General features: G+C 36.5%; 1 long non-coding RNA gene across 1 annotated transcript; it reads left to right on the top strand.

Annotated features, from left to right (window-relative positions):
* The first annotated feature begins 6,089 nt into the window (after positions 1–6,089).
* LOC114456147 (uncharacterized) lies at positions 6,090–14,021 on the top strand. The gene is made up of 3 exons (XR_003672801.1): positions 6,090–6,191; positions 6,301–6,372; positions 13,980–14,021. It is a non-coding gene; the product is annotated as an uncharacterized LOC114456147 (long non-coding RNA).
* Positions 14,022–24,348: the final 10,327 nt, after the last annotated feature.

Raw genomic sequence — 24,348 nt, 5'->3', positions numbered from 1 at the left:
ATCGTTAGCCTCTCTGGTATCTAGCCTGATGCTAGTGTGTGTGTGCACTACGCACAGATGTTTGTGTGCTCTGCACAATCTTTAATTTTTCCTCCAATTATTTCATAATATTTCCCTTAATTAAATAGTAACTGGTCACAAGATCTATGAAATTTAAAGTGAAGATACTGTTGGGACTGATATTTATCACTTATTGCTAGAAAGTTGTCGGTTTCTTACGTATTTTGTATTTAATGTATACGTAGAAGCATGAACTAGGGCACAATAATGTTGAAATTTCTTGTTTTCCTGCATAAAATCTGTGGCCCAGAAGAGATTAAACTGCTCCGTATTTGGCCCCTGAACTAAAATGAGTTTGAAACCCCTGGAATAGACCATCCTAAGTCAGTCTACTGCAGTATTTCCTATATATCAAGCACCTACAGCAGGAAGTGCAGGTGTGTTCTAAATCTACCTCTATCTGCAGATCTCACACACTTTATTTGGTAAGCAGCTAATGTTTGACATGCTCTGCACCGGCAATGCCAACAAAATGAAGTTTTCATACTTTTCATCAAGAAAAACATACATTTCAATTTGTGAAACTAAATGAGGAGAGTAAGCATTAAGAGTGCAGTTTAAGCACATTACTGGCCTTACTTTACAGCACTGTGGCACTTTTATTTGTTAACATGCGTGTTGGGTATTTTAAGATGAGGAACTATTCATTTTTATATTGGACATTTTTATTTAATATTATTTAATCTTGCACTAAAGTTTAAAGTTTTTTTTTTTTAATGTATTGCTTGATTGATCAAGCTACGTCACATAAGTGCTTTGATTCGGGTTGAATCTTAAAATAAGTGAATGAAATAATTATGGGACATCCTGGATCCGTTTCTTTGCTCTTCTTTATCTTAAGTATCGGATTGGGACTATTGACCAATTCTCAAAATCAAAGGACTTTCACTTCAATTCAGTCTTTCACTCCTCCTTTAATAAACAGGGATGACTGTAGGGCAAATCTTACAATGTTTACTCTTGGCTGCTTTTCAGCTTTGATTTCCTACAATCAGTTTCCTCTCTGTTTGTCTGAACACTAACATAAAACATTAGTCATTAGTCTCAGGTAAAAATTCTTGCATTTAAACTATTTTCCCATGGAAACATGGGTGGGGTTTATTATCTGCTGATTCTTCTTAGCCTATTGAGGTGGACAAGGGAAGGTGGCTTGAGTTGGATGGTAAAAATGATTCTCTCCCTAACAGGAATAATTAACTCTGGAATTCTGCATGAAAAGGGGCTTTTTCAGTCTGCACTGTAAAATGATGCAACAGCTTATCTCTATGTAAATACCAGAGCAGCACAGAGTAGAGTAGAAGGCACGTGTGATAAGTTTATGTTTTGTTTTGGTTTTTTTTTGGTGATAAGTTCATGTTTTACTGAGAAAAGAAGGAGGCAAATAATAATCATATACACAATAAATGTGTCTGAGTCCATAGGACATATCAAGGGAAAGTTGTATCTTTGAGTCATAGAGTCAGGTTGCTGTGATGACTTCCTTTGTTAAATAGTAGCATGTCTGACAGGCCTGAGCCAATCAAAACACTTAGAGCAGTGTTTTCCAATCTTGGGGTCGGGATTCCATGTGGGGTCGCCTGAAGTTTAAACAGGGTCACCTGAAATGTCTAGTAACTGATAAAAGTAAATAAAAATAAATGATTAAAAATACATTTTTGAAATGTTTTAATTTTTATTCTTTTTCAAATTAAAACACACAATCTTAAAATAACTATTCTGTATGTTCACTTTGTCAAATATAAATCTTGTTAAAATAAAATGCAGTAGTACTCAGATACAGTATTTGTCACTAATGCTGGGTACCATTTATTTGTAGAGCAGTATAACAAACATGATCAAAAACTAACTCTATAAAAACAAGAGAAGAAATTCTCGATATCAAATTGGGGTCACGATCATTTCATTGTATTTTTCCATTTTCCATTTTAAATAAACTTTATATAAATGGAATAGAATAGAATAGAATACAATAGAATAGAAGCTTAGAGCTACAGTACACCACAGAGCATAGAATTAAAAGACAGGAGCAAAAACAACAACAAGGCATTGAATATGTACAAAGATGATAAAAAACCAACGCACGGCATAAAAATTTTAAAACGAGACATCGGTGAGTAATTTACAGAATAAATAACAGTTTAAAGTGCTGTAGTGTTTAGTGCTAAAGTGTGTGTGTATGTGTGTGTGTGTGTGTGTGTGTGTGTGTGTGTGTGTGTGTGTGTGGGGGGGGGGGGGGTTATGGGAGATTGTTCCTGAGTGAGTGTGTGTGTGTGTATCCATGGGTGTTTGCAGTCCGTATGGCCCAGGGGAAGAAGCTGTTTGTCAGTCTGCATGTGTGGGACTTTGTTGACCTGTAGCGTCTTCCAGAGGGCAGCAGGTCGAACAGGGGGTGAGCAGGGTGTAAGGGGTCTCCTGTGATGGCCTTGGTTCTCCTGAGGCAGCAGGATGTGGCGATGTTTTCCAGGCTGGGCAGAGGGCAGCCGATGATTTTTTGGGCAGTGTTAATGACCCTCTGCACCGCCTTCCTGTCCTTGACTGTTGAGCCTGCGTACCACACACCCAGACAGTATGTCAGCACGCTCTCCACAGAGGAGTGATAAAAGGCCAACAGCAGCTTCGTGTCCAGATGGTTCTTCCTGAGGACACGCAGGAAGTGTAGCCGCTGCTGAGCCTTCTTGACTAGGGCCCTGATGTTGACAGTCCAGGAGTGGTCAGCAGAGATGTGGGTGCCCAGAAACCTGAAGGTGGTGACAGTCTCCACCTGTTCTCCATTTATGAGGAGGGGGGTGTGGTCCTGTCTGATCTTCCTGAAGTCCATGATCAGTTCTTTTGTTTTCTGGATATTCAGGGTCAGGTTGTTTGCTGAGCACCAGCGTGATAGTTCCTCTACCTCGGCCCTGTACGCTGTCTCATCCTCGCCTCGGATGAGTCCCACCACAGTGGTGTCGTCCGCATATTTAATAATGCGGTTGGTTGGGTGAGTTGAAGAGCAGTCATAGGTGTACAGGGCGTACAGTAGAGGGCTCAAGACGCAGCCTTGAGGGGAACCGGTGCTGAGTGTGATGGTGGAGGAGTGGTGGGGGCCGAGTCTGACAGACTGTGGGCGGCTCGTCAGGAAGTTTTTAATCCAGTTGCAGGTGGGGAGAGGTATCTGTAATTTCAACAGTTTGGTCATTAGGATGTCCGGAATGATTGTGTTGAACGCTGAGCTGTAGTCCACGAAGAGCATCCTCACATAGCTCTTCTTGTTCTCCAGATGACTCAGCGCTGTGTGAAGTGTGATGGCGATGGCGTCCTCTGTGGATCGGTTTGCCCTGTAGGCAAACTGGTGTGGGTCGAAGGTGGGAGGGAGGCAGTCTCTGATGTGCTGAGAAACTGATCGCTCCATGCACTTCATGATTACAGACGTCAGAGCAATCGGTCTGTAATCGTTTAGGCTGTCTATGGCAGGTTTTTTGGGGATGGGGACGATGGTGGAGGCCTTCAGACATGTGGGGATGGTGGCATGTGTCAGGGAGAGGTTGAAGAGTGTGGTGAGGATCCCTGTCAGTTGGTCTGCACATGCTTTAATCACCGCCCCTGGGATGCCGTCAGGACCAGGGGCGGCATTCACTCAAACATGACGTAACAGTTCACACAAGGTTCCAGAGATCTTATTACAATCACATTCTTAAATTTATTACGTCATCAGTTGTCAGGACGCCCAACTTATATCAACATTTTCACGGTATCCAATGATTGTGTTACAATGTGTTAAGATTCAGTGTGAAATCCCTAACTCAGTTATTGTATGAATATTAATATCCATACAGTGAAATCAATGTCAGTTCAACAACTATATTTGGCATTTAGGCTATTTAATGGTATTTAATGCTATTTAAAGGTTTTATGTTCTATGGAGGGGATTACTTGGCTCATAGAAGTATTTAATTGATGATAAAATCACAAAAGTAAGTAAGTCATTTCCCCCTGAGATAAATAAAGTATTACCTTTGATTGTTTGTAAACATTGTGATGTATTTTGTGTCCACTGGAATCCTATAAAACTTTAATTTACGTCCATTATTATTATTATTATTATTATTATTATTATTATTATTATTATTATTATTATTATTATTATTATTATTATTATTATTATTATTTTAGAGCTGTAATATTACCGCCTCCACAGTCGCCTGCGGCATTTCCGGTCTGTTTGCCGTGACGTGACCCAAGGTGTGTGTATATATAAAACCTGCCTGGTCGCCGATGAAACAACACTGTGCGGTTGTATCTTGTTGAGCTGGTTTCTCGCTGCTCCGGCTTTGCAAACATATACTATTGGACTTTTGTGACGGATTCATTTGGTTCTTACAACGGTGCAAAGACATGAACTTCGTCGCTGGCTGTGAGTATATTTATTAATAATAAGTTTTAGTTGATTGACAAGGAGGAAATAAACGCTCTCGTGTCGAGGTTCCATTCAAACTTCAGAGTCATTGTAAAGAGTTGTGATTGTGGTTGAATGAACTGGTGTGAAATTGAATAACTTTGAGTCATCAGTGAGTTTATCTCAGCACGAGAAAGTTGATCCAGCGTTTTAATGCGGTAGAACACGTGAAAACAATAAAATGATATTAATATTTGTTTTGATCATTGTTTATTTAACAAACAAGTTGATAAATATTGTAATTATTTACATGTTTTTTTTAAAATTTATTTATTTATTTATTTTTAATACAAGTCGTTTTGCGGAATCCAGGTATTGTGATTGTTAGGACACAAATAAGTATCAGAAAGTAACTCTGACAACATGTCACCTGCAGTTTTTAGTCAGAGAATACGTTCAGATTTTAGTGGATTTGTTCAGTAACGGGGAATCCCAGACTGTAGCCTTTGCTTTATATCCAAGAACATGTTTATTTACAAGCACGTTTCAGTTACGTGGATGTTTCAGATCTGATGAGCTTTTCCGGAGCGATGGGTGGGGTGGGGGGGTGATGACGTTCGTAAAGGGAAACCTTGAAGTCTTGTACGTATTTTTTTTTTTTTTTTTGCAAATAAATATCACATTTATAAAATATTACTCATATAATACAATATTTTTGAATCATTGATTGTTTAAACGAAACATGTAATAATTACAATTAATATTTCATTAAAATGAAAAAAGATCATGTTGCCATTCTGTATTCTAAGTTTTAGTAGCTCATGTAGTGATTTGACATAAATACCGTGTGCGTGCGTCTGTTCTTTATACTTATTTGAAGTCCAATGGGGAAATAAGTAGGTGATCCCAAACTTTTGACCTGAAGTGTAACATAATTAACCATAAGTGCAGTGTTATAATAACGACACCTCTGACTTCTATAACAAACCAAACTGTTGAAAATCAGTAGAAAATTAATCAAGTTATTGTTATTTAAAAAGTGCATGTGCCATTCCTACAGTCTGCATATTGTACTCAGATAGAATCTTCTGTTGTTATCATAGACCTAACATACAAATGTACCGTGTGCCTTTATTTACAGGTTATCTTTCTCTACTATGTATAATAGTAATACAATGTACACAGCCACCATCTTGCCGTCCCTATCAGAAGGATGGTCTCACACACTACCTGTTGTCAGACCCAGATCAGGTTTTGAATGCCCCACCCACCGACTGTGATGTTTCATACGAACTTGAAAACGTAAGTTATATATTTAATTTAAAAAATGATGAATGTATGTCTTAGAAATGTTGATTATGAATCATTAATATGCATCACATACACCTTTAGAAACATTGTTCCGTGATTAAAATTCTATTTAATATCATCATAAATTATGATAGATTGTATTATTAAGAGATTAAGTTAATATGTTATATGACATGTTTAACACTGATAGTGTTTACCTTTATTTCAGGGCACTAACATCGCCAACCTGAATGGAAACAAACTCCCTTACGTGAGAAATCATACCATCAATGGACTCACAACCACGATGTGTTTCACATATATTGGCATCACGTGCACCTGCAACTTAAAGGTATTTAATATTTATTATTCAGTAAAACAATGAGATGTGTGAAATGTTTCTCACCTGTTAACATTATATTCTGTTGTCTGGTGTCTTAGGGGATTCTATATGAAGTACACTGTAACAGTGAGTATTTGGCTCTTCTTTGCATTTCTGCCTTTGTTACAGTTTATATTGCTGAAGTGAACGATTTCTCCTCACAATTTAAATATCAAAATTGTCTTTTCTTTTACAGTCAGCTGTAGTGAAACAACTCCCTCCACTGTGGATCAAAGCATCAAACCCACTCCCTCCACTGTGGATCAAAGTAAGGAAAGAGTAATGAAAGTCTCTTTTTTTCATCTTTACATCAAATTTTGATTTAAAAAAAAAAAAAAAAAAACCTTTGAGAACGCTCCTGAGCATTTTATTTAATATTTTAAAACATTTAAATTGTATTGTATTGAGACAGTTGATGGTCTGTAGATGTGGCAGGAGATTAAGTAGGAAGGTGCTGAGTCATTGCACAACGTGACTTATTTTAGGTTAACAAATTGTTATATCTTGATTTTATGTCATTAATCATTAATAGCATCTGTAAAAAAAAAAAAAAAAACTATTTCAATAGTTTTTTAAAGCTTTTGGGAGCCATTGCAAAAGAGTCAAAGAGCCACATTAGGCTCCGGAGCCACAGGTTGCAGACCTCTGGTCTAAACTAAAGGTGTCAGCAGCTCCTGGGTCTGGTCTCACATACAGATGAATGGAAATGGTTCAAGTCTGTTAAAACAAACAATACATGACTTTATAAAGCCACTTTGTTATACATAAATGTTTGAATCTTCCACAATAATGTTAGTTAAATGAAAATACCTCAAGTTGAGGATGTTCCTCAGCAATTTTTATGTGAGATTAAAAAAGATTAGATGAATTAATCACAGGGCATAATTAATTAATCGCACAATATTTGTAATCTATTGACAGCATTAATTGTAATGGTTAAAATGCAGCCGTCATAACCAGTACATTGTTATGAATGAGCTGAACTGACTCCAGCCATAGTGAAAATAAAGCATTCCAGATTAGCTGGGTGTGTTTGAAGATGTTTCATTTCACTGTCAGATGATATTACATCGTCATAACATGAGTAATCCTGAGGTGACGACATCATCATATGCAAACGCTGATTGGCTGAAATCTCCAAAATGACGATGACACATATAAATGAATATTACATGTGTTTGAGGCTGTGATATGAATGACGAAAGACATTTCTTACACAAATTACTAACAAAGCTTTATTATTCACTGTTGGTTGTGTATTGTTTTAAATTGAGGTTCATTTAAAAATACAAAAACAAAACAAAAAAACACAAAGACAAAATAAATCTAAAAAGAAAAGTTGATTTTCAACCAAATCTTTCATTTTTTTTGTTTTCAAGAAATGTTGGATATTTAACACAGTTCATGTTAGAGGTGATTAAGTGGTAGTGGTGACAACTGAGTCATAGACTGGAACACATAAAGATTCTGATCGACTACATTTATACTTAAAGTTGCTGCATTTGAGCAAAAATAACTTTTCTAATATGTGGTTCATCAAGTATTTACCTCGTGGTATTTACCTGGAAAACTTGTTTTCAGGAAACCATCTCCTGCTTAAGATCATCTTGCCCATTGGACTTGTGGTGGTGGTCATTGTTGTCTTTGGTGCTCTGGTGTGTCTATGGAAGGGAACGGAAATCAGGTAAATTTTTCATTATGTTGAGACATGAAAATACTTGCATTTGTTTTTCTTAGAATTAACCAACATATATTGTGTCACATAGATGCTCCATGTTAAGATTCTACACGTCTGTGAAGACAACCAACGAGGAACCCCAAGCAAAGGACATTGAGCTTGGACAAGTCAATTAGGAATGAGTATTTCTAAAATATTTTGGCCCATTAAAAAAAAAAAAAAAAAACATTTAAAATGGCTTATTTTTAGATACAATACTGTACATGCATCTATAGTAATATTTATATTTAAATATTGTGTTCATACTTTGACTATTTCCAGCTTTTTCTTACTGACTTTTTAAACTCCCCTTAGGGAAACCTACACTGGTGTGAAAGTGAATGAAAGCTGTGGAAGCTAAGACACATTACACCCCATTTACAGGTTTAGATCACAGCAGTAAGATTAACCTGATTGTTTACAAGACTTATGGCAGGGGTCACCAACACGGGGCCCGTGGGCACCAGGGAGCCAGTATGGATCATGTGAGGTTCCCTCAGGAGCTCTAGTCACCAATGAGCTCCATTTAAAATCTGATTTACTTTCCAGGATTCAAACTCATTTTGATTTTCATAAAATGAATAAATTGTTACATTTTACAAATGTTACATGTCATACGATTAGGTAAAAGTTGTTATTAAGTGGCTGTTAAAATAGGAAGATGATACATTTGGATGAAATGTAATGAAACAATTGCATGAATTAGGAGAAAGTTAAGTTATTGCTAATCTTCCTTATTATCTTACCCTCTAATTAAAGTGAAACAGTGAATATTTAGTATTTAAGAAGTGCTTTTCTAACTCGTAGCCCTTCAGACTCTTCAATACCAATGGAGTAGCTCACAGTTTCAGAAAGGTTGGTGACCCCTGACTTAAGGCCTTCTCAGACATGTTTCCCTTTAATAAGCTTTACATATTTTTACCTGTGAAGAACTGAGTCATCAATATTGTGCTTAAAAAGAAGTTTAAATCCCTGAATAGGTTCATTCAGGGAAGATTTGTGATGCTGCCTTTGCCAGTTTACCTAGTTTATAAGAAAGGATCTCATCAGTCATTGATTCATGCTAGCCAGGAGCTAGCTAATATTAGCAAAGTGGTAATGGAAAGGTTTCCTGTACTAGAAACGGAGAGTTGTGTAAACTACATTTTAATGAATAAATAAACTTTATATATAATTGAGATAAAGCCTTTAAAGTAGGGATGTCCTGATTGGATTGGGGTTGATTTTATTGACCCAATATTAGAGGTATTTGAAGATAAAAGTATTGTTACTCTTACAAGCAGCGGGTGCACCGTAAGCTTATGAAAATCAGACCAGGAGCCAAAAATGGTAATTGGGACATCCCTATTTAAAAGTATGTAAACTATATATAATATCATATATATTTACTCACACAGTATATGTGTAGTGAATACATGGTCAACTCTGTGTATATAGTGTGGTTTGCAGTGTCCTACTTATTTATAAGTTTTTTTTTTTCCTTTTTTCCTTCTAATAAAGTCTAGTTTATCCTTCCTTATGGAGGGCTGGTGGTGGTCACAATTAAGCAACAGTATAAATGTATAATTACATACATAGATGTTGCAAAAAAATATTTATGATAAAGACTTTTGTAACACAGATCTTGTCTTTGGTTTCACTTTGATTACCTGTAACTTTTCAATAAAATGGATGCCTGAAAACAGCAGTTGTTTATCTTGTGTTCCTGTGGAAACAGGGTTGGGTTAGTTCTCCTGTGGTCTGACAGTTTTAGAGTAAATGTTACCTCCACTTTTCTTTTGTTTATCTCTGTGAACGCTACTTGAAATATAACCTGATGCCACTACTTAATCTGAAGTCAAATTACCAAAACACTCACTTAAGAAATGAAAAGAAGTTTTCTAAGGATTAAAGGTTATTAGATTATAATTTATTGTCACATGTACAGGTATGTACACATTAGCAGTATCAGATCTAACACCAGTTGGTATTTTGTAAAACTTTTACACAAGTTTAAATGCTGAGAAATTACAGATCTGAATAGTTAAACACAACGTGTGTTATTTCTAACCATGTTCAAACATAGTCATAGATTTAAAGTTTTTTGTACGTTGTCCCACATCACGTTAGATTTGATTGTATCATAAAGAAAATTTCCTAACATAACCCAGCAGTGACAGTCCTTAAAAGGCTTAACATTATTCATGTGTCCACGTTTGTTTCTTAGTCATAATAAAACTTCCTGTTGTCTGAGTCTTTCTGCCTCACTTGGGGTTATTGTAGGACAAATCTATCTGGCTTTTTGTTCAGATTTAGTTTCTATGTGCAAGTATGAAAAATAAAATAAACCTATAATTAAATATTTAATAAGTTGCAAAGCAAATGAATGTGCATCAGAAAGCATGAAACAGTTTAGAAGTCAATAAGAGCATTACAATGTTAAACAGGGTTTAAAAATCAACAATAAAAACATTAAACTAGTATGTGGACTGTAAGGTTTTTGTTCCCTCTACCTTCCCAGTTCTTTAATGATCAGCCTCAAGGAAAGATGACATGGGTGTTGCTAATTGTCTTTTATTCTAAGTTAGTCACAAGTAAAACCAGCACCTACACACACGCAGGCGGTAGGAAGCTGGGAGAATTCTGGGCTGATGAAAGCATGCTTCTCTCCAGCTGTAACTGCTGCTGAAAAGGAGAGTACTTTAAATAGGGTACATGTCATATAAATGCTTTAAATACGTGGAATAAATAAATATCAATAACTAAGTTCATGATGAGCAAAGTTATAAAATATCATTACAAAATGTGTGAGTGTAAATTCCTCCTCTGACGGTGCCGCGTTGTCCGAGCCGTTCCTGAACGCAGCTCGTGTCTCCGCGCTGCATCAGTTGCTCTCTGTTTGTTTTTTGTTGTTTACCGATTGTTTATCACGCATGGTCTCAAACACCGAGCTCGGTTCTGTTTTGCGGAGCTCCGGCGGAACGAGTGATGTAATGTTGCGCCCCCACGGACTGATAAGAGGGGAGAACATGTTTGAAAGGAGGAGGTATGAGCACGTTGTCTTCAGCTCCTCTAAAGATTTAAATTAGTTCATTGAGTTGTGTGAAACTTCAAGCAAATCCCTGTTAGAACCTCCTTTTGTTACAAGCAGCCAACGAGGTATTGTATTTTTGTAATTTGATTTCTTTCAAAGTGTTTATTGATGCAAAACAATGTCTGACGTACTGTATTGTACTGTATTTTTCTAAGTTCTCACGGCGTGGATGGTGTGTATAAGCAAGAAGGAGGCATCAATAAACGCCCGTTTTCCAAAAAAGAACTTTCCTGTGTTGCCGTGTATCGAAAGGAGTTATACCAGCAAACCCCCCAAAGCGACACTAGGAACTAGGACACTAGGCTGATGCAACCACGGTGCTCCACAGATCGCCACAGGCAGGAAATCATTCCTGCCTGTGGCGATCAAACTGTATAATTTATCTCTGTAACTTCACAGCTTGATTGTTGTACATATCTAAATCACATTTCTATATTTGTATTATTTTTGTAAATATCTGAATCTTATTGTTCAGATACGCCCCCCGTGACGTGGACCAATGTGTGTATATAAACTTTATGGGGGGGTGAAACAAAACGCGTGCGACGGTGGAGCTGATGTATCTTGTTGAGCTGGTTTCTCGCTGCTCCGGCTTTGCAAACATATATTATTGGACTTTTCTGACGGATTCATTTGGTTCTTACAACGGTACAAAGACATGAACTCCGTCGCTGGCTGTGAGTATATTTATTAATAATGACTTTTAGTTGATTGTCAAGGAGGAAATAAACGCTCTCGTGTCGAGGTTCCATTCAAACTTCAGAGTCATTGTAAAGAGTTGTGACTTTGGTTGTGGTTGAATGAACTGGTGTGAAATTGAATAACTTTGAGTCATCAGTGAGTTTATCTCAGCACGAGAAAGTTGATCCAGCGTTTTAATGCGGTAGAACACGTGAAAACAATAAATAAATAATGTTAATATTTGTTTTGATAATTGTTTATTTAACAAACAAGTTGATCAATATTGTAATTATTTACTTTTTTTAAAAATTTATTTATTTATTTTTTTTTTTAATACAAGTCGTTTTGCAGAATCCAGGTATTGTGATTGTTAGGACACAAATAAGTATCAGAAAGTAACTCTGACAACATGTCACCTGCAGTTTTTAGTCAGAGAATACGTTCAGATTTTAGTGGATCTGTTCAGTAACGGGGAATCCCAGACTGTAGCCTTTGCTTTATATCCAAGAACATGTTTATTTACAAGCACGTTTCAGTTACGTGGATGTTTCAGATCTGATGAGCTTTTCCGGAGCGATGGGTGGGGTGGGGGGGTGATGACGTTCGTAAAGGGAAACCTTGAAGTCTTGTACGTATTTTTTTTTTTTTTTTTATTGCAAATAAATATCACATTTATAAAATATTACTCATATAATACAATATTTTTTAATCGTTGATTGTTTAAACGAAACATGTAATAATTACAATTAATATTTAATTAAAATGAAAAAAGATCATGTTGCCATTCTGTATTCTAAGTTTTAGTAGCTCATGTAGTGATGTGACATAAATACCGTGTGCGTGCGTGTGTTCTTTATACTTATTTGAAGTCCAATGGGGAAATAAGTAGGTGATCCCAAACTTTTGACCTGAAGTCTAACATAATTAACTATAAGTGCAGTGTTATAATAACGACACCTCTGACTTTTATAACAAACCAAACTGTTGAAAATCAGTAGAAAATTCATCAAGTTATTCTTATTTAAAAAGTGCCATGTGCCATTCCTACAGTCTGCATATTGTACTCAGATAGAATCTTCTGTTGTTATCATAGATCTAACATACAAATGTACCGTGTGCCTTTATTTACAGATTGTCTTTCTCTACTAATTATAATAGTAGTACAATGTAAACCATCTTGCCATCCCTATCAGAAGGATGGTCTCACACACTACCCGTTGTCAGACCCAGATCGGGTTTTGAATGCCCCACCCACCGACTGTGATGTTTCATACGAACTTGAAAACGTAAGTCATGTATTTAATTTAAAAAATGATGAATGTGTGTCTTAGAAATGTTGATTATGAATCATTAATATGCATCACATACACCTTTAGAAACATTGTTCCGTGATTAAAATTGTATTTAATATCATCATAAATTATGATAGATTGTATTATTAAGAGATTAAGTTAATATGTTATATGACATGTTTAACACTTAAAGTGTTTACCTTTATTTCAGGCCACTAATATCGCCAACCTGAACGGAAACAAACTCCCTTACGTGATAGATATTACCATCAATGGACTCACAACCACGATGTGTTTCACATATATTGGCATCACGTGCGCCTGCAACTCAGAGGTATTTATTATTTATTATTCAGTAAAACAAAGAGCTGTGTGAAATGTTTCTCACCCGTTAACATTTTATTCTGTTGTCTGGTGTCTTAGGGGATTCTATATGAAGTACACTGTAACAGTGAGTATTTGGCTCTTCTTTGCATTTCTGCCTTTGTTACTGTTTATTCTGCTGAAGTGAACGATTGCTCCTCACAATTTAAATATGAAAATTGTCTTTTCTTTTACAGTCAGCTGTAGTGAAACAACTCCCTCCACTGTGGATCAAAGCATCAAACCCACTTCCTCCACAGTGGATCAAAGTAAGTCAAGAGTAATGAAAGTTTTTTTTTTTGAGCGGCAATAACAAGAGTAATCCTGAGGTGACGACATATGCAAACGCTGATTGGCTGAAATCTCTAAAGTGACGATGACTCATAAATGATTATTACATGTGTTTGAGGCTATGATATGAATGACGAAAGACATTTCTTACACAAATTACTAACGAAGCTTTATTATTCACTGTTGGTTGTGTATTGTTTTAAATTTAGGTTCATTTAAGAAAAAGAAATCTAAGAAGAAAAGTTGATTTTCAACCAAATCTTTCAATGTTAGAGGTAATTAAGTGGCAGTGGTGACAATTGAGTCATAGACTGCAACACTTTACATCGCGTGGCATAAAGATTCTGATCGACTACATTTATACTTAAAGTTGCTGCATTTGAGCAAAAACAACTTTTCTAATATGTGGTTCATCAAGTATTTACCTCGTGGTATTTACCTGGAAAACTTGTTTTCAGGAAACCGTCTATTTCTCCTCTTGCCCATTGGACTTGTGGTGGTGGTCATTGTTGCCATTGTTGTGCTTCTATGGATGGGACCGGAAATCGGGTAAATTTTTCATCATGTTGAGACATGAAAGTACTTGCATTTGTTTTTCTTAGAATTAACCAACATATATTGTGTCACATAGATGCTCCATGTTCAAAAGATACTACACGTCTGTGAAGACAACCAATGAGGAACACCAAGCAAACGACATTGAGCTTGGAGAAGTGAATTAGTATTTCTAAACTATTTTCACCCACACACACACACACACACACACACTTTGCTCTGCACACTCAGTACAAAGCCATCTTGGCTGTACTGCTTCTACCTTTTGAAAGGTTTATATTTAAATATTGTCTTCATACTTTATGACTATTTCTGACTTTTTTTTTCCTACTGTCTTTTTATTTTTTTCTAAATTGTGTTTTTTATTTCCTGGAAGCTGAGCCGTCCAACCACAATGTCATTGTGTGTATGTGGCATGTGCTTAGTGACAATATAAAGGATTTGGACTCTGATGATATATATTATACATAAATAAGAGGGTTATGAAAGCAGGGAAGTACAGAAATAATGTAAACTTAGGGAAACCTGCACTGGTGTGAAAGTGAATGAAAGCTGTGGAAGCTAAGACACATTACACCTCATTTACAGGTTTAGATCACAGCAGTAAGATTAACCTGATTATTTAAAAGACTTATGGCAGTGGTCACCAACACGGGGCCCGTGGGCACCAGGGAGCCCGTATGGATCATGTGAGGTTCCCTCAGGAGCTCTAGTCACCAATGAGCTCCATTTAAAATCTGATTTACTTTCCAGGATTCAAACTCATTTTGATTTTCATAAAATAACAATTGTTACATTTTACAAATGTTACATGTCATACGATTAGGTAAAAGTTGTTATTAAGTGGCTGTTAAAATAGGAAGATGATACATTTGGATGAAATGTAATGAAACAATTGCATGAATTAGGAGAAAGTTAAGTTATTGCTAATCTTCCTTATTATCTTACCCTCTAATTAAAGTGAAACAGTGAATATTTAGTATTTAAGAAGTGATTTTCTAACTAGTAGCCCTTCAGACTCTTCAATACCAATGGAGTAGCTCACAGTTTCAGAAAGGTTGGTGACCCCTGACTTAAGGCCTTCTCAGACACGTTTCCCTTTAACAAGCTTTACATATTTTTACCTGTAAAGAACTGAGTCATCAATATTGTGCTTAAAAAGAAGTTTAAATCCCTGAATAAGTTCATTCAGGGAAGATTTGTGATGTTGCCTTTGCCAGTTTACCTAGTTTATAAGAAAGGATCTCATCAGTCATTGAGTCATGCTAGCCAAGAGCTAGCTAATATTAGCAAAGTGGTAATGGAAAGGTTTCCTGTGCTAAAATACATTTTAATGAATAAATAAACTATATATATATATTTGAGATAAAGCCTTTAAAGTAGGGATGTCCTGATTGGATTGGGGTTGATTTTATTGACCCAATATTAGAGGTATTTGAAGATAAAAGTATTGTTACTCTTACAAGCAGCGGGTGCACCGTAAGCTTATGAAAATCAGACCAGGAGCCAAAAATGGTAATTGGGACATCCCTATTTAAAAGTATGTAAACTATATAAAATATATATATTTACTCACACAGTATATGTGTAGTGAATACATGGTCAACTCTGTGAAGATAAGATGATGATGTATCATATAGTGTGGTTTGCAGTGTCCTACTCCTTTATAAGTTTATTTATTTTTTTTTCCTTCTAATAAAGTCTAGTTTATCCTTCCTTATGGAGGGCTGGTGGTGGTGACAATTAAGCAAAAGTATAAATGTATAATTACATACATAGATGTTGCAAAAAAATCATTTAATGAAAATGATTAATCGTATGTATAACATGGCATTTATGATAAAGACTTTTGTAACACAAATCTTGTCTTTGGTTTCACTTTGATTACCTGTAACTTTTCAATAAAATGGATGCCTGAAAAAACAGCAGTCGTTTATCTTGTGTTCCCGTGGAAACAGGGTTGGGTTAGTTCTCCTGTGGTCTGACAGTTTTAGAGTAAATATTACCTCCACTTTTGATGATATTTTTTGTTTGTTTTTTTAGCTCGGTGAACGCTACTTGAAATATAACCTGATGCCACTACTTAATCTGAAGTCAAATTACCAAAACACTCACTTAAGAAATTAAAAAAAGTTTTCTAAGGATTAAAGGTTATTAGATTATAATTTGTCACATGTACAGGTATGTACACATTAGCGGTAAGGATGTCCCGATTCCTATCACGTGGTTTCAGACTCGATCGGAATCTGACGTTATCTCCTGATCAGGACTCAAATATATATATGTATATTTATTATCATTATGGGGTGGGCGGTATATCGGTTTATACCAAATACATGTATATATTTTCATTATGATATAAATTTTTAATATACCGCCGTACCGGTACATGGATTACACAACGTTCAGAACGCTGTGCCGCGTCAGACCGGAGCCTTTTCAATGTTGCACTATGAAGGTAAACAGTAGCGCTCTGGTTACAGTGCAAATAGATGAGAAACCTCTGAAGTTGCAGAACTGGTAGAACATGATGATAAAGAAGAACTTGAGTCAAAAAGAGGAGCCCTGTCTGTTGTTTGGTCGCAGAGCAGAGGTGGAGAGTTAGACCAAAGTTCTCAGACGTTTGTGAATGAAGACATTTGTTCTGTTTGGAAGAGACCAAACGTATCGTTAGCCTCTCTGGTATCTAGCCTGATGCTAGTGTGTGTGTGCACTACGCACAGATGTTTGTGTGCTCTGCACAATCTTTAATTTTTCCTCCAATTATTTCATAATATTTCCCTTAATTAAATAGTAATTGGTCACAAGATCTATGAAATTTAAAGTGAAGATACTGTTGGGACTGATATTTATCACTTATTGCTAGAAAGTTGTCGGTTTCTTACGTATTTTGTATTTAATGTATACGTAGAAGCATGAACTAGGGCACAATAATGTTGAAATTTCTTGTTTTCCTGCATAAAATCTGTGGCCCAGAAGAGATTAAACTGCTCCGTATTTGGCCCCTGAACTAAAATGAGTTTGAAACCCCTGGAATAGACCATCCTAAGTCAGTCTACTGCAGTATTTCCTATATATCAAGCACCTACAGCAGGAAGTGCAGGTGTGTTCTAAATCTACCTCTATCTGCAGATCTCACACACTTTATTTGGTAAGCAGCTAATGTTTGACATGCTCTGCACCGGCAATGCCAACAAAATGAAGTTTTCATACTTTTCATCAAGAAAAACATACATTTCAATTTGTGAAACTAAATGAGGAGAGTAAGCATTAAGAGTGCAGTTTAAGCACATTACTGGCCTTACTTTACAGCACTGTGGCACTTTTATTTGTTAACATGCGTGTTGGGTATTTTAAGATGAGGAACTATTCATTTTTATATTGGACATTTTTATTTAATATTATTTAATCTTGCACTAAAGTTTAAAGTTTTTTTTTTTAATGTATTGCTTGATTGATCAAGCTACGTCACATAAGTGCTTTGATTCGGGTTGAATCTTAAAATAAGTGAATGAAATAATTATGGGACATCCTGGATCCGTTTCTTTGCTCTTCTTTATCTTAAGTATCGGATTGGGACTATTGACCAATTCTCAAAATCAAAGGACTTTCACTTCAATTCAGTCTTTCACTCCTCCTTTAATAAACAGGGATGACTGTAGGGCAAATCTTACAATGTTTACTCTTGGCTGCTTTTCAGCTTTGATTTCCTACAATCAGTTTCCTCTCTGTTTGTCTGAACACTAACATAAAACATTAGTCATTAGTCTCAGGTAAAAATTCTTGCATTTAAACTATTTTCCCATGGAAACATGGGTGGGGTTTATTATCTGCTGATTCTTCTTAGCCTATTGAGGTGGACAAGGGAAGGTGGCTTGAGTTGGATGGTAAAAATGATTCTCTCCCTAACAGGAATAATTAACTCTGGAATTCTGCATGAAAAGGGGCTTTTTCAGTCTGCACTGTAAAATGATGCAACAGCTTATCTCTATGTAAATACCAGAGCAGCACAGAGAGAGTAGAAGGCACGTGTGATAAGTTTATGTTTTGTTTTGGTTTTTTTTTGGTGATAAGTTCATGTTTTACTGAGAAAAGAAGGAGGCAAATAATAATCATATACACAATAAATGTGTCTGAGTCCATAGGACATATCAAGGGAAAGTTGTATCTTTGAGTCATAGAGTCAGGTTGCTGTGATGACTTCCTTTGTTAAATAGTAGCATGTCTGACAGGCCTGAGCCAATCAAAACACTTAGAGCAGTGTTTTCCAATCTTGGGGTCGGGATTCCATGTGGGGTCGCCTGAAGTTTAAACAGGGTCACCTGAAATGTCTAGTAACTGATAAAAGTAAATAAAAATAAATGATTAAAAATACATTTTTGAAATGTTTTAATTTTTATTCTTTTTCAAATTAAAACACACAATCTTAAAATAACTATTCTGTATGTTCACTTTGTCAAATATAAATCTTGTTAAAATAAAATGCAGTAGTACTCAGATACAGTATTTGTCACTAATGCTGGGTACCATTTATTTGTAGAGCAGTATAACAAACATGATCAAAAACTAACTCTATAAAAACAAGAGAAGAAATTCTCGATATCAAATTGGGGTCACGATCATTTCATTGTATTTTTCCATTTTCCATTTTAAATAAACTTTATATAAATGGAATAGAATAGAATAGAATACAATAGAATAGAAGCTTAGAGCTACAGTACACCACAGAGCATAGAATTAAAAGACAGGAGCAAAAACAACAACAAGGCATTGAATATGTACAAAGATGATAAAAAACCAACGCACGGCATAAAAATTTTAAAACGAGACATCGGTGAGTAATTTACAGAATAAATAACAGTTTAAAGTGCTGTAGTGTTTAGTGCTAAAGTGTGTGTGTATGTGTGTGTGTGTGTGTGTGTGTGTGTGTGTGTGTGTGTGTGGGGGGGGGGGGTTATGGGAGATTGTTCCTGAGTGAGTGTGTGTGTGTGTATCCATGGGTGTTTGCAGTCCGTATGGCCCAGGGGAAGAAGCTGTTTGTCAGTCTGCATGTGTGGGACTTTGTTGACCTGTAGCGTCTTCCAGAGGGCAGCAGGTCGAACAGGGGGTGAGCAGGGTGTAAGGGGTCTCCTGTGATGGCCTTGGTTCTCCTGAGGCAGCAGGATGTGGCGATGTTTTCCAGGCTGGGCAGAGGGCAGCCGATGATTTTTTGGGCAGTGTTAATGACCCTCTGCACCGCCTTCCTGTCCTTGACTGTTGAGCCTGCGTACCACACACCCAGACAGTATGTCAGCACGCTCTCCACAGAGGAGTGATAAAAGGCCAACAGCAGCTTCGTGTCCAGATGGTTCTTCCTGAGGACACGCAGGAAGTGTAGCCGCTGCTGAGCCTTCTTGACTAGGGCCCTGATGTTGACAGTCCAGGAGTGGTCAGCAGAGATGTGGGTGCCCAGAAACCTGAAGGTGGTGACAGTCTCCACCTGTTCTCCATTTATGAGGAGGGGGGTGTGGTCCTGTCTGATCTTCCTGAAGTCCATGATCAGTTCTTTTGTTTTCTGGATATTCAGGGTCAGGTTGTTTGCTGAGCACCAGCGTGATAGTTCCTCTACCTCGGCCCTGTACGCTGTCTCATCCTCGCCTCGGATGAGTCCCACCACAGTGGTGTCGTCCGCATATTTAATAATGCGGTTGGTTGGGTGAGTTGAAGAGCAGTCATAGGTGTACAGGGCGTACAGTAGAGGGCTCAAGACGCAGCCTTGAGGGGAACCGGTGCTGAGTGTGATGGTGGAGGAGTGGTGGGGGCCGAGTCTGACAGACTGTGGGCGGCTCGTCAGGAAGTTTTTAATCCAGTTGCAGGTGGGGAGAGGTATCTGTAATTTCAACAGTTTGGTCATTAGGATGTCCGGAATGATTGTGTTGAACGCTGAGCTGTAGTCCACGAAGAGCATCCTCACATAGCTCTTCTTGTTCTCCAGATGACTCAGCGCTGTGTGAAGTGTGATGGCGATGGCGTCCTCTGTGGATCGGTTTGCCCTGTAGGCAAACTGGTGTGGGTCGAAGGTGGGAGGGAGGCAGTCTCTGATGTGCTGAGAAACTGATCGCTCCATGCACTTCATGATTACAGACGTCAGAGCAATCGGTCTGTAATCGTTTAGGCTGTCTATGGCAGGTTTTTTGGGGATGGGGACGATGGTGGAGGCCTTCAGACATGTGGGGATGGTGGCATGTGTCAGGGAGAGGTTGAAGAGTGTGGTGAGGATCCCTGTCAGTTGGTCTGCACATGCTTTAATCACCGCCCCTGGGATGCCGTCAGGACCAGGGGCGGCATTCACTCAAACATGACGTAACAGTTCACACAAGGTTCCAGAGATCTTATTACAATCACATTCTTAAATTTATTACGTCATCAGTTGTCAGGACGCCCAACTTATATCAACATTTTCACGGTATCCAATGATTGTGTTACAATGTGTTAAGATTCAGTGTGAAATCCCTAACTCAGTTATTGTATGAATATTAATATCCATACAGTGAAATCAATGTCAGTTCAACAACTATATTTGGCATTTAGGCTATTTAATGGTATTTAATGCTATTTAAAGGTTTTATGTTCTATGGAGGGGATTACTTGGCTCATAGAAGTATTTAATTGATGATAAAATCACAAAAGTAAGTAAGTCATTTCCCCCTGAGATAAATAAAGTATTACCTTTGATTGTTTGTAAACATTGTGACGTATTTTGTGTCCACTGGAATCCTATAAAACTTTAATTTACGTCCATTATTATTATTATTATTATTATTATTATTATTATTATTATTATTATTATTATTATTATTATTATTTTAGAGCTGTAATATTACCGCCTCCACAGTCGCCTGCGGCATTTCCGGTCTGTTTGCCGTGACGTGACCCAAGGTGTGTTTTATATATAAAACCTGCCTGGTCGCCGATGAAACAACACTGTGCGGTTGTATCTTGTTGAGCTGGTTTCTCGCTGCTCCGGCTTTGCAAACATATACTATTGGACTTTTGTGACGGATTCATTTGGTTCTTACAACGGTGCAAAGACATGAACTTCGTCGCTGGCTGTGAGTATATTTATTAATAATAAGTTTTAGTTGATTGACAAGGAGGAAATAAACGCTCTCGTGTCGAGGTTCCATTCAAACTTTAGAGTCATTGTAAAGAGTTGTGATTGTGGTTGAATGAACTGGTGTGAAATTGAATAACTTTGAGTCATCAGTGAGTTTATCTCAGCACGAGAAAGTTGATCCAGCGTTTTAATGCGGTAGAACACGTGAAAACAATAAAATGATATTAATATTTGTTTTGATCATTGTTTATTTAACAAACAAGTTGATAAATATTGTAATTATTTACATGTTTTTTTTAAAATTTATTTATTTATTTATTTTTAATACAAGTCGTTTTGCAGAATCCAGGTATTGTGATTGTTAGGACACAAATAAGCATCAGAAAGTAACTCTGACAACATGTCACCTGCAGTTTTTAGTCAGAGAATACGTTCAGATTTTAGTGGATCTGTTCAGTAACGGGGAATCCCAGACTGTAGCCTTTGCTTTATATCCAAGAACATGTTTATTTACAAGCACGTTTCAGTTACGTGGATGTTTCAGATCTGATGAGCTTTTCCGGAGCGATGGGTGGGGTGGGGGGGTGATGACGTTCGTAAAGGGAAACCTTGAAGTCTTGTACGTATTTTTTTTTTTTTTTTTGCAAATAAATATCACATTTATAAAATATTACTCATATAATACAATATTTTTGAATCATTGATTGTTTAAACGAAACATGTAATAATTACAATTAATATTTCATTAAAATGAAAAAAGATCATGTTGCCATTCTGTATTCTAAGTTTTAGTAGCTCATGTAGTGATTTGACATAAATACCGTGTGCGTGCGTCTGTTCTTTATACTTATTTGAAGTCCAATGGGGAAATAAGTAGGTGATCCCAAACTTTTGACCTGAAGTGTAACATAATTAACCATAAGTGCAGTGTTATAATAACGACACCTCTGACTTCTATAACAAACCAAACTGTTGAAAATCAGTAGAAAATTAATCAAGTTATTGTTATTTAAAAAGTGCATGTGCCATTCCTACAGTCTGCATATTGTACTCAGATAGAATCTTCTGTTGTTATCATAGACCTAACATACAAATGTACCGTGTGCCTTTATTTACAGGTTATCTTTCTCTACTATGTATAATAGTAATACAATGTACACAGCCACCATCTTGCCGTCCCTATCAGAAGGATGGTCTCACACACTACCTGTTGTCAGACCCAGATCAGGTTTTGAATGCCCCACCCACCGACTGTGATGTTTCATACGAACTTGAAAACGTAAGTTATATATTTAATTTAAAAAATGATGAATGTATGTCTTAGAAATGTTGATTATGAATCATTAATATGCATCACATACACCTTTAGAAACATTGTTCCGTGATTAAAATTCTATTTAATATCATCATAAATTATGATAGATTGTATTATTAAGAGATTAAGTTAATATGTTATATGACATGTTTAACACTGATAGTGTTTACCTTTATTTCAGGGCACTAACATCGCCAACCTGAATGGAAACAAACTCCCTTACGTGAGAAATCATACCATCAATGGACTCACAACCACGATGTGTTTCACATATATTGGCATCACGTGCACCTGCAACTTAAAGGTATTTAATATTTATTATTCAGTAAAACAATGAGATGTGTGAAATGTTTCTCACCTGTTAACATTATATTCTGTTGTCTGGTGTCTTAGGGGATTCTATATGAAGTACACTGTAACAGTGAGTATTTGGCTCTTCTTTGCATTTCTGCCTTTGTTACAGTTTATATTGCTGAAGTGAACGATTTCTCCTCACAATTTAAATATCAAAATTGTCTTTTCTTTTACAGTCAGCTGTAGTGAAACAACTCCCTCCACTGTGGATCAAAGCATCAAACCCACTCCCTCCACTGTGGATCAAAGTAAGGAAAGAGTAATGAAAGTCTCTTTTTTTCATCTTTACATCAAATTTTGATTTAAAAAAAAAAAAAAAAAACCTTTGAGAACGCTCCTGAGCATTTTATTTAATATTTTAAAACATTTAAATTGTATTGTATTGAGACAGTTGATGGTCTGTAGATGTGGCAGGAGATTAAGTAGGAAGGTGCTGAGTCATTGCACAACGTGACTTATTTTAGGTTAACAAATTGTTATATCTTGATTTTATGTCATTAATCATTAATAGCATCTGTAAAAAAAAAAAAAAAAAACTATTTCAATAGTTTTTTAAAGCTTTTGGGAGCCATTGCAAAAGAGTCAAAGAGCCACATTAGGCTCCGGAGCCACAGGTTGCAGACCTCTGGTCTAAACTAAAGGTGTCAGCAGCTCCTGGGTCTGGTCTCACATACAGATGAATGGAAATGGTTCAAGTCTGTTAAAACAAACAATACATTACTTTATAAAGCCACTTTGTTATACATAAATGTTTGAATCTTCCACAATAATGTTAGTTAAATGAAAATACCTCAAGTTTAGGATGTTTCTCAGCAATTTTTATGTGAGATTAAAAAAGATTAGATGAATTAATCACAGGGCATAGTTAATTAATCGCACAAAATTTGTAATCTATTGACAGCATTAATTGTAATGGTTAAAATGCAGCCGTCATAACCAGTACATTGTTATGAATGAGCTGAACTGACTCCAGCCATAGTGAAAATAAAGCGTTCCAGATTAGCTGGGTGTGTTTGAAGATGTTTCATTTCATTGTCTGATGACATTACATAGTCATAACATGACAAAACTAATGTTTTACCTGAGTGTCAGATATATAATAACAAGAGTAATCCTGAGGTGACGACATCATCATATGCAAACGCTGATTGGCTGAAATCTCCAAAATGACGATGACACATATAAATGAATATTACATGTGTTTGAGGCTATGATATGAATGACGAAAGACATTTCTTACACAAATTACTAACAAAGCTTTATTATTCACTGTTGGTTGTGTATTGTTTTAAATTGAGGTTCATTTAAAAATACAAAAACAAAACAAAAAAACACAAAAACAAAATAAATCTAAAAAGTTGATTTTCAACCACATCTTTCATTTTTTTTGTTTTCAAGAAATGTTGGATATTTAACGCAGTTCATGTTAGAGGTAATTAAGTGGTAGTGGTGACAACTGAGTCATAGACTGGAACACATAAAGATTCTGATCGACTACATTTATACT

Source organism: Gouania willdenowi, chromosome 22, assembly GCF_900634775.1.
Source record: "Gouania willdenowi chromosome 22, fGouWil2.1, whole genome shotgun sequence".
NCBI classification, from domain to species: domain Eukaryota; kingdom Metazoa; phylum Chordata; class Actinopteri; order Blenniiformes; family Gobiesocidae; genus Gouania; species Gouania willdenowi.
Note: the sequence above shows the minus strand (reverse complement) of the source record. Positions and strands in the feature narration are given on the sequence as shown.